A 12,288-nucleotide genomic window follows, 5' to 3' on the forward strand; every position below is an offset into this window, starting at 1 on the left:
TCAAAGACCCTCAGAGACACCAATATTCATTAGCCGGCCCACAAGAATGGAATGGTCTACCATATCAAAAGCTTTGTCCAAGACAATAAAAATAGCAGCACAACATTGCTTAGAATCAAGGGCAAAGATGACATCATTGAGGACCTTTAAGGTTGCAGTGACACATCCATAACATGAGATGTCCATAACCTGGACATCAAGAAAACCAGTCAGTTGATTATTGATAAGTTTTTCCAACACTTTTGATAAATAGGGCAACATAGAAATAGGCCTATAACAGTTAGGATCAGCTTGATCTCCCCCTTTAAATAAAGGACAAACCGTGGCTGCCTTCCAAACAATGGGAACCTCCCCAGAAAGGAGAGATGGGTTAAAAAGGTTGGAGATAGGCTTGGCGATTATAGGGGCAGCAACCTTAAAGAAGAAACGGTCTATCCCAGATGTTTTTTTGGGGTCAAGTTTCAGGAGCTCCTCTAGCACCTCAGATTCAGTGACTGACAGCAGGGAAAAACTTTGTAGCAAGGCAGGGGAAAAAGAGGGAGAAGCATCGGGATAGTTCCATTAGAAGGAGTGGGAGATGAGGAAATGTTGGATGGGCAAGGAGGCATGGCTGAGTCAAATAGGAATCCTGACTTAATGAAGTGGTGATTAAAAAGCTCAGTCATGTGCTTCTTGTCAGTAACAACCACATCATCAACTTTAAGGGGCATGGGCAGCTGTGAGGAGGAGGGTTTATTCTCCAGGTCTTTAAACGTTTCCCAGAACTTCTTGGGGTTAGACCCACAGAGAGAGAACTGCTCCTTGAACTTTGGCCTTCCGGATAGCCTGAGTGCACTTATTTCTCATTTGTACGAACGAGAGCCAGTCAGCCTGAGTATGCGTGTGCCGACCCTTTCATCAAATGCAATTCTTGAGGTGGAGTAACTCTGCAAGATCACGGTCGAGCCAGGGGCTGAACTTGTTTTTAATTCTCATTTTCTTTATGAGGGCGTGTTTGTTTACAATACTACTGAAAATATCAAAAAAGAAGCTCCAAGCATCTACGACAGGGATCAAGCTGATTCTTTACCATTTTACAGAGGCTTGTTCATGAAGGAAGGCTTGCTCATTCAAGTTTTTTAGCAAGCGTCTATGACAAATCAGGACAGGTCGTTTCACTGAACAGCCATTATGAACACAGGCTGTAAAACAGTGATCACTAAGGTCATTACAGAAAACACTGGACTGATACCTATCAGGATTATTTGTGAGAAGAAGAGTAGCCTTTTCAAGGTGTTTGGAGTTGTTACGGATACAGTTATCCTGTGTGTGTGTGTGTGTGTATCCTGTGTGTGTGTTTCTTTTCTCTCCTTCTCCCCTCACAGGTGAAAACCATCACTCCCCAATCAGTCAACAATCAATCATCAATCAGAAGACACACCTCCTCCTATTTCCTGACCTGACCTATCACAGTTCCTTCCCCATGGTTTAAAAACCCCATCATTTGTTTGTTCTACAGCTCAGCTCAGCTCATCTCTAGCTCAATCTCAATCTCTCTGTAAATGCCATGTCTGTAGGGCTCTGTGTTTCACGCTCGCTTTGTGTCTTAAACCTCTCTTTTGTTTAAAGCACCTCCATAGCACTTTGTCATCACCTGTGAGTATTATTTTTGGTTATGGTATTTGTTTGTTGCTGGTGGGAAAAGGGGGAAACCAAGACAAGTCGCCCATGGGCATACACTACCCGTAGGTGAACTTTGTTAAATACACTAGTTAGAACTGGGCGGACCACCCACTGTATTTTTGGTTAGTTAGCTGTTGTTAAAGTAGGCTAGTCTAGCTTAGGGGTGTTTTTCAATACTTATTGTTTCTTTCCTTGGGTCCAGCTCAGCCCCTTTTCCTGCTCCCCCCATTACCGTGTGTTTATAAATAAACCTAGAGTTTGACGGTAGATTTCTGTTGTCGTGGTTATTTCGTGCACACTTTTACTTTGTCACAATAATAATTTGCATGAGTTATGTTACGGGTCTCATTACCATCCCCCCTAGACTGTCGGGCCAAAAGGGATTCGTAACAGAGTCATACCTTGTGGGATTGGTAATAATCTGAGAAAGATTTAGGGAGTCCCATTGCTTTAGAACTTGGTCGGGTGGTTTAAGCATGTCCCAGTTTAGGTCACCAAGCAGGACAAATTCAGACTTGATGTAAGGGGCCAGGAGAGAGCTTAGGGCAGGTAGGGTAAAGGCCGGTGCTGATGGAGGACGATAGCACCCAGCAACAGTCAACAAAGCTATTTGAAAGTGAAATACTTAAAACCAGCAAATCATATTGTTTGGGGACAGACTTGTGGAGACAACAAATATGTTGTTACCATATTATCTAAAGTCATAGCTAGCTACTGGAACTAACGCGTTAGTAAACCTGCTACGATCATGCCGTACAGTGTACAGTCAGCAAGCAGTTTAGCAGTTACACCGACAGGCCACTGTGGCAATAAATTAATAAAATCAAAAGCTTACCTTGACTTGGAAGAGTTCCAGTGTTGGATAGCCAGCTAGCTAAAATAGCATCCAACTCTGTTTGAGTAGGCTAAAATTGCTAACTGCATTCGCTGAACGGGGGGAATGATAATGAGATATATAGCTATCTCTACTGCTTCTCCTTATTTTTTGAAGAAATTAATTTGTTCAAACCTGTTCAACTATTGTCTTTTTCCATCTTTGAGTCAACTACTCACCACGTTGTGTGCACTGCAGGTCTAGCTAGCTGTAGCGTATGCTTTCAGGACTAGATTAATTCTTGGATCCTTTGATTGGGTGGACAACATGTCAGTTCATGCTGCAAGAGCTCTGATAGGTTTTCAGATTCAGAAAGCTTTAATGTCCTCAAAGAGTCAAGTCATCTTGCAGCAGTCATAAAACATATAACATCTAAAAATGTTAAATAAATAGCAAAGAATATTTAAAAACAAATAGGTAGGGTAAGTGCAATTTCATAGTGCAAGTGCTAAGTGCAATTAGTACAACATTTGTTAAGTTGCAGAATTGCATTTGGAATAAAAGAGAACAAGGCCCTACTATTTTTAACCTTAGTTAGTCTGTACCTGCATCCAGAGGGAAGGAGCTGGAATTCAGGGTGGAGTGGATGGGAAGAGTCAACCGCTATTTTATTTGGACGTCCTCCGGAAGTTGTCATAATTACTATGTAAATCTATGGAAGGGGGTGAAAACCAAGAACCTCTTAGATTTTGTATTGAAGTCAATATAGAAGCAAGCTGTCCTCCGTCTCCACCAGGGTGTTATCCTACAGAGTGCTGCTGAGGATACTGTAGACCGTCATTGCAAAATAGTGTGTTTTAATCAATTATTTGGTGACATGTGGATATACTGTATTAATTTAACATATGACGTATACAAGTAAAACATATGTACCAAATAAGGCTCTTCATTTCAGAAAGATATGAGGCAAAAATTATAAGAAATTAAACTAAATTAAATTACTTTTTTTGTATATATAAAAAACAAAATCATCCCAAAGTGCTCTAGGATTGACAAGTGATGGTTTTGCCACTGCTAAACTGCTTGCTGCTGACTGCACTGCATGATTGTAATGGGTTTACTAACCTGTTAGTTCTAGTAGCTATGTTGACTATGACGTGACAAAGATGTGTGTAGCAGTTAGCCATCATGACATGAAGTTTTGGCTTGGAAATGTTTTTTCGCCTGGTTAAAGACAGCTGATGTCTTGTGCACTGAAGTCCACAAGTGAAGGGATAGGGGAGGAGAGCGCGTAGATACACTAGATGCGAGAAGGAATTATATATACAACAAGCTGTTTGTATATGGCTGCTATGAAAGTGAACTGTGTTTGCATGTGATCAGGGGTGTTTTCATTGCAAATATTCTGTTGAAAAACTTTTCTTAAATGAAAGCCAACAGAACAAAACTGGTATAAACATATATGAATTTGTCCAATAGAAACTCTCGTTTGCAACTGTTGGACTAAAGATTATACACCCTAGATTAGCTATCTGCAGAAACAAATTGTGCAAGGCGGTATTGAATGTGTCACTGTCTGTCACCTTAATTACTCAAAATTCTCTCGACCTGTGCATCTAAGTTGTTAACTTTCATTCATAGGCTAGGTTGTAGCAACCTCATAATGGGTGCATGGAAAATGAGATTATCACATAGTAGCCTAAAACTATCGCTGGTACATTGAGCTGGGTGAATGGAGAATGAATGACAGTCATCCAATATGCAGTAATAGAAATAAGGCCATGTGTAGTGCGCAGTAATATTCAATGTGTGAATATACAGTATATTATATATACATCATATGTGACTCGTAATAAGACTAAGAAATTAGCCTATTAAAATGTTTACCTGACTCCATAAAGATAATTAGCGATATGCAAGAGACAATGGTTGAGTTACAGTAATAGGCAAAGAAGTATCTGAAAATGGAATTCTAAATACAAGTGTATTCAATTACTTTGTAAAAAGAATGGATTCACATACAAGACAAAGCTTAAGTTAAAAGACGCGGTTAGTCATTGTTGCTAGAACAGCGGATTGTCTCTGGCATTTGTAATTCTTGTTTACACAAACCAGTTGTTAGACCTTTTTGCCTAAGCTGTTGATAGTTTTTGTTGTTATCCTAGTTTTGTTTAGCCCTTTTGTTTATTTTCAAATACCCAACATATTCAACATGTATTATAAAGAAATGGTTGTATATCAATTACATATACTGTAGTTGAGAAAAGCTTGCTTGCCCAGACTTTGAAAATCTGTACTAAGTTTGGTCTTGATATCAACAACAACAAAAGACATTCAACGTTTAGGACGTCTACTTTGTGCCTGACACAAGTATTTTTTTCCCAACAATTGTTTACAGACAGATTATTCCACTTATAATTCACTGTATCACAATTCCACTTGGTCAGAAGTTTACATACACTAAGTTGACTGTGCCTCTAAACAGTTAGGAAAATTCCAGAAAATTATGTCATGGCTGGTTCATCCTTGGGAGCAATTTCCAAACGCCTGAAGGTACCACGTTCATCTGTACAAACAATAGTACGCACGTATAAACACCATGGGCCCACGCAGTCATCATACCGCTCAGGGAGGAGATGCGTTCTATCTCCTAGAGATGAACGTACTTTGGTGCGAAAAGTGCAACTCAATTCCATAACAACAGCAAAGGACCTTGTGAAGATGCTGGAGGAAACAGGTACAAAAGTATCTATATCCACAGTAAAACGAGTCCTACATCGACAACCTGAAAGGCTACTCAGCAAGGAAGAAGCCACTGCTCCAAAAGCACCATAGAAAAGTCAGACTACGGTTTGCAACTGCACATGGGGACAAAGATCGTACTTTTTGGAGAAATGTCCTCTAGTCTGATGAAACAAAAATAGAACTGCGGTAATGACCATCATTATGTTTGGAGGAAAAAGGGGGAGTATGCAAGCTAAAGAACACCATCCCAACTGTGAAGCATGGGGGTGGCAGCATCATGTTGTGGAGGTGCTTTGCTGCAGGAGGGACTGGTGCACTTCACAAAATAGATGGCATCATGAGGGTGGAAGATTATGTGGATATATTGAAGCAACATCTCAAGACATCAGTCAGGAAGTTAAAGCTTGGTTGCAAATGGATCTTCCAAATGGACAATGACCCCAAGCATACTTCCAAAGTTGTGTCAAAATAGCTTAAGGACAACAAAGTCAGGGTATTGAAGTGGCCATCACAAAGCCCTGACCTCAATCCTATAGAAAATGTGTGGGCAAAACTGAAAACGCGTGTGTGAGCAAGGAGGCCTACAAACCTGAATCAGTTACACCAGCTCTGTCAGGAGGAATGGGCCAAAATTCACCCAACTTATTGTGGGAAGCTTGTGGAAGGCGACCCTAAATGTTTGACCCAAGTTAAACAATTGAAAGGCAATGCTACCAAATACTAATTGAGTGTATGTAAACTTCTGACCCACTGGGAATGTGATGAAAGAAATATAAGCTGAAATAAATCATAATCTCTACTATTATTCTGACATTCACATTCTTAAAATAAAGTGGTGATCCTAACTGACCTAAAACAGAGTTTTTTTTTCTAGGATTAAACGTCAGGAATTGTGAATAACTGAGTTTAAATGTATTTGGCTAAGGTGTATGTAAACTTCCGACTTCAACTGTATTTGTAAAGTGACAATATGTAACGTTTTGAGTGACCCTGGTCAAATTCACATAGAATGTGAGTTATAGATATAACATTCTAATTGAAAGCAAGTCTAAGAAGCGGTATAAATGTTCTATGTGTGCTTTTTCTATGCTTCCCGTTCTTAAGCTTTGCTTTTGTGTTCTATACACCAGCTTCACAAAGCTGAAAATACAATATATTTCACAGTGGTTTAGATGATACAATCCTTCTCTACACTATACTGTATTATTTTGTGACATAAACTGAAATTCGGCTAACTATTAGAGTTTTAGCAACTAGGAATTGGCGGAGCGATTTCTGCATAGTGCAACTTTAATATCTTGTTATCTTGCTTGTTGTATTTTTGTATCTTTGTTTCGCATTTAGGATGAGTCAGTGTTTTCTGACAGCGACATGTTGTTACACATTGGCAACAGTTCTCAGCTCAAACTCTTCTCCCTTGAGAGAGTTGGATGTGAGTAACAATGACCTGCAGGATTCAGGAGTGAAGCTGCTCTCTCCTGGACTGGAGAATCCACACTGTGAACTGGAGATACTTAGGTGAGAAATACATAGGTGAGCAAGTGTACAGAAATATAATTTTCAATAATACTTTTTTTATTTTCAATATACAGTATCAGTCAAAAGCGTGGACACACCTACTCAAGAATTTGTTTATTTTTACTATTTTCTACATTGTAGAATAATAATGAAGACATCAAAACTTTGAAATAACACATGTGGAATCATGTAGTAACCAAAAAAGTGTTAATTAAAACATTTTACGCTGCTGTCCCTGTACAGGGATCAACATCAGCGGAAATTTCAGAGTGACAACTAATAGTACTCGATACAACTCAAACTTTCATTAAAACACACATGCAGGGTACTCAATTAAAGCTACATTCGTTGTGAATCTAGCCAACATGTCAGAATTTAAAAATGCTTTTCGGCGAAAGCATGAGAAGCTATTATCTGATAGCATGCAACCCCCGAAATACCCAAAGGGGACGTAAACAAAATAATTAGCGTAGCCGGCGCTACACAAAACGCAGAAATAAAATATAAAACATTTATTACCTTTGACGAGCTTCTTTGTTGGCACTCGTATATGTCCCATAAACATCACAATTGGGTCTTTTTTTTAGATTAAATCCGTCCATGTATACCCAAAATGTCCATTTATGAAGCCCGTCTGATCCAGGAAAAAACAGCTTTCCAAAACGCAACGTTATTTTAAAAAATTAACAAAGTTGCCTATAAACTTTGACATAAACACTTCAAACTACTTTTGTAATCCAACTTTAGGTATTAGTAAACATTAATAATCGATCAAATTGATCACGGGGTGATCTGTATTCAATAGCAGCAAGTCTTGAAATCATGGTGCATATTCTCCCTTTCATAACTTCCTCCGGTGTACTCGACGACAGGAAGTGCCTATTTCTCATTTGACCAAGGATTAACTTCAACCCAATTGCCAAGACTGGCGACATCGTGTGGAAGCTGTAGGAACTGTTAACTGGACGCTATCTATTTTCCTTGGGATTTTGCCTCCTACACACATTCTGTTATAGTCACAGACATGATTTAACCAGTTTTATAAACTTCAGAGTGTTTTCTATCCACACATACTAATCATATGCATATACTATATTCCTGGCATGACTAGCAGGACGCAATTTTTAACAAAAAGCTGCAAAAAGCAGCCTCTTTAAGATATATTTTATATTTGAGATTCTTCAAAGCAGCTTTGCACACTCTTGGCATTCTCTCAACCAGCTTAATGAGGTAGTCACATTACATTTACATTTAAGTCATTTAGCAGACGCTCTTATCCAGAGCGACTTACAAATTGGTGCATACACCTTATGACATCCAGTGGAACAGCCACTTTACAATAGTGCATCTAAATCTTTTTAGGGGGGGTGAGAAGGATTACTTACCCTATCCTAGGTATTCCTTGAAGAGGTGGGGTTTCAGGTGTCTCCGGAAGGTGGTGATTGACTCCGCTGTCCTGGCGTCGTGAGGGAGTTTGTTCCACCATTGGGGGCCAGAGCAGCGAACAGTTTTGACTGGGCTGAGCGGGAACTGTACTTCCTCAGTGGTAGGGAGGCGAGCAGGCCAGAGGTGGATGAACGCAGTGCCCTTGTTTGGGTGTAGGGCCTGATCAGAGCCTGGAGGTACTGAGGTGCCGTTCCCCTCACAGCTCCGTAGGCAAGCACCATGGTCTTGTAGCGGATGCGAGCTTCAACTGGAAGCCAGTGGAGAGAGCGGAGGAGCGGGGTGATGTGAGAGAACTTGGGAAGGTTGAACACCAGACGGGCTGCGGCGTTCTGGATGAGTTGTAGGGGTTTAATGGCACAGGCAGGGAGCCCAGCCAACAGCGAGTTGCAGTAATCCAGACGGGAGATGACAAGTGCCTGGATTAGGACCTGCGCCGCTTCCTGTGTGAGGCAGGGTCGTACTCTGCGGATGTTGTAGAGCATGAACCTACAGGAACGGGACACCACCTTGATGTTAGTTGAGAACGACAGGGTGTTGTCCAGGATCACGCCAAGGTTCTTAGCGCTCTGGGAGGAGGACACAATGGAGTTGTCAACCGTGATGGCGAGATCATGGAACGGGCAGTCCTTCCCCGGGAGGAAGAGGAGCTCCGTCTTGCTGAGGTTCAGCTTGAGGTGGTGATCCGTCATCCACACTGATATGTCTGCCAGACATGCAGAGATGCGATTCGCCACCTGGTCATCAGAAGGGGGAAAGGAGAAGATTAATTGTGTGTCGTCTGCATAGCAATGATAGGAGAGACCATGTGAGGTTATGACAGAGCCAAGTGACTTGGTGTATAGCGAGAATAAGAGAGGGCCTAGAACAGAGCCCTGGGGGACACCAGTGGTGAGAGCGCGTGGTGAGGAGACAGATTCTCGCCACGCCACCTGGTAGGGGCGACCTGTCAGGTAGGACGCAATCCAAGCGTGGGCCGCGCCGGAGATGCCCAACTCGGAGAGGGTGGAGAGGAGGATCTGATGGTTCACAGTATCGAAGGCAGCCGATAGGTCTAGAAGGATGAGAGCAGAGGAGAGAGAGTTAGCGGAGCGCCTCCGTGATACAGAGAAGAGCAGTCTCAGTTGAATGACTAGTCTTGAAACCTGACTGATTTGGATCAAGAAGGTCATTCTGAGAGAGATAGCGGTAGAGCTGGCCAAGGACGGCACGCTCAAGTTTTGGAGAGAAAAGAGAGAAGGGATACTGGTCTGTAGTTGTTGACATCGGAGGGATCGAGTGTAGGTTTTTTCAGAAGGGGTGCAACTCTCGCTCTCTTGAAGACGGAAGGGACGTAGCCAGCGGTCAGGGATGAGTTGATGAGCGAGGTGAGGTAAGGGAGAAGAATGCATTTCAATTAACAGGTGTGCCTTGTTAATTTGTGGAATTTCTTTCCTTCTTGCATTTGAGCCAATCAGTTGTGTTGTGACAAGGAAGGGGTGGTATACAGAAGATGGCCCTATTTGGTAAAATACCAAGTCCATATTATGGCAAGAAATACTAAAGTACACAAATAAGAAGAAGAGACTTGTTTGGGCCAAGAAACACGAGCAATGAACATTGGGGTAGAAATCTGTCCTTTGGTCTGATGAGTCCAAATGTGATATTTTTGGTTCCAACCGCTGTGTCTTTGTGAAACGTAGAGTAGGTGATCGGATGATATCTGCATGTGTGGCTCCCACTGTGAAGCATGTAGGAGGTGGTATGATTTTGTGAGGGTGCTTTGCTGGTGACACTATCAGTGCTTTATTTAGAATTCAAGGCACACGTAACCTGCATGGCTACCACAGCATTCTGCAGTGATACGCCATCCCATGTGGTTTGCACTTAGTGGGACTATCATTTGTTTTTCAAAAGGACAATGACCTAAAACACAACTCCAGGCTGTGTAAGGGCTATTTGATAAAGGAGAGTGATGGAGTGCAGCATCAGATGACCTGGCCTCCACAATTACCCGACCTCAACCCAATTGAGATGGTTTGGGATGTGTTTGACTGCAGAGTGAAGGAAAAGCAGCCAACAAGTGCTCAGCATATGTGGGAACTCCTTCAAGACTGTTGGAAAAGCATTCCTCATGAATCTGGTTGAGAGAAGGCCAAGAGTGTGCAAAGCTGTTAAGGCAAAGGGTGGCTACTTTGAAGAATCTGAAATATAAAATATATTTTGATTTGGTTAACACTTTTTTGGTTTCTATTTGATTCCGTATGTTATTTCATAGTTTTAATGTCTTCATTATATTGTTCTTCAATGTAGAAAATAGTCTAAATAAATAAAAACCTTTTTATTTTACTAGGCAAGTCAGTTAAGAACAAATTCTTATTTTCAATGACAGCCTAGGAACAGTGGGTTAACTGCCTGTTCAGGGGCAGAACGACAGATTTGTACCTTGTCAGCTCAGGGATTCAAACTTGCAACCTTTCGGTTACTAGTCCAACGCTCTAACCACTAGGCTACCCTGCCGCCCCAGAATGAGTAGTTGTGTCCTAACTTTTGACTGGTACTGTATGTGTTATACGTTTCAATTGAATTGTAAATATCAGGCTTTGAAGGCCCTGATGGTATGTCACTGGACTAGCTGTGCTTACATAACTGTATTCAACCTCCAGCAGTCCTGTTGTAAAATCATGATGACATCTCTCTGTAGGCTGTCATTCTGTGGTATCACAGAAGAAGGCTGTGCTTCTCTGGCTTCTGTTCTGAGCTCTAACCCCTCCCACCTGAGCTTCAATCACCCAGGAGACTCAGGAGTGAATCTATTCTCTACTAGACTGGAGGATCCACACTGTAGATTGGATAAACTAAAGTTTGTATGATAACTGTGTAAAATGTGTCTTAGTCTCACTCTCCCGAATCACTGCCCAAGTCTAGTACCTAAGCAAGGGACGTTACATTACAAGCAATGAGTCTGTCACTAACTTAATGTCTATTCCTTTGCCTCTCCCACAGTTTGACTCAAAATGAAGAGTTTTGGTTAAAACCAGAGCTGCTTTAAAAGTGTAGGTGACTTTGCTAATGATAATGCTTTTTAATCTAATTGCTGTTGACCCACTGCTTCTGATACAATTTTCTGACTTCTCTTGGTTGTGCAGATGTTACTGAGGTCACACTAGACACAAACAGAGCAAACATAAATATCTCACTGACTGAGGAGACCAGAAAGGGGACATGGGTGGAAAAGAAACAGCCATATCACGATGACCCAGAGAGATTTGAGGATATGTCACAGGTGCTGTGTAGAGAGCCTCCTACCAAATGCCATTACTGGGAGGCGGATTTGATTGGGGAGTGTGATATATGAGTGTCATTTAAAAGTATCAGCAGGAGATTAAAAGGATTGTAAACTGGGAAGCAATGACAGGTCTTGGTGTCTATTGCCTTCCACAATAATACTGAGATTAATATTCTTGACCCAACCCCCAGACCCGAACCCCAGAGAGTAGGAGTGTATCTGGACTGGCCAGATGGCACCTGTGCACATTCCAGGCCACATTCACTGAGCCCCTCTACCTAGCTTTTGGTGTTTTGCATAACTCTTCAGTGTCCCTTGTGGTTACCAGCAGTCCAATGCCAGCTGTGAATCCCATTTAGTCTTGAATTAAGAAGAATTCCCTATGCTGGATGACAGTGCTTAAGTTGATCTGGATCCTGCTTGAACAGGATCAGGCATCTTTCAATTTTGAACTGTTTCGTTCTGGAAACCATTTGCCAGGATCCGTTACCTCTCATGGCACAAACACTGTGTGCAATGTAAAAATTTCAATTAAATCAGACTTTCACTTTTACTTGAGTCATTTTCTATTTAGGCATCTTTACTTTTACTGAAGTATGTGATAGAGGAATTCTAAATTCCTTTATGTTTTATTGCCAAAACCAATTTCGCACTCGTTTCTAATACATTAATGAGGTGTAAGTTCATTAATTATGCATGAAGTAGATCGAGACCAGTCTTAAAAGCCAGGTAAGAGTGTTTTATTCCAGAGAGTACTGACGCATACACATTTTTCCACAGGTTGTAAACTGAACATGACATCATCAGTTTCCCACCCTCTCTGATTCTCACAAGAGCC

The sequence above is a fragment of the Oncorhynchus keta genome, chromosome 21 (genome assembly GCF_023373465.1).
Source record: "Oncorhynchus keta strain PuntledgeMale-10-30-2019 chromosome 21, Oket_V2, whole genome shotgun sequence".
NCBI classification, from domain to species: Eukaryota; Metazoa; Chordata; class Actinopteri; order Salmoniformes; family Salmonidae; genus Oncorhynchus; species Oncorhynchus keta.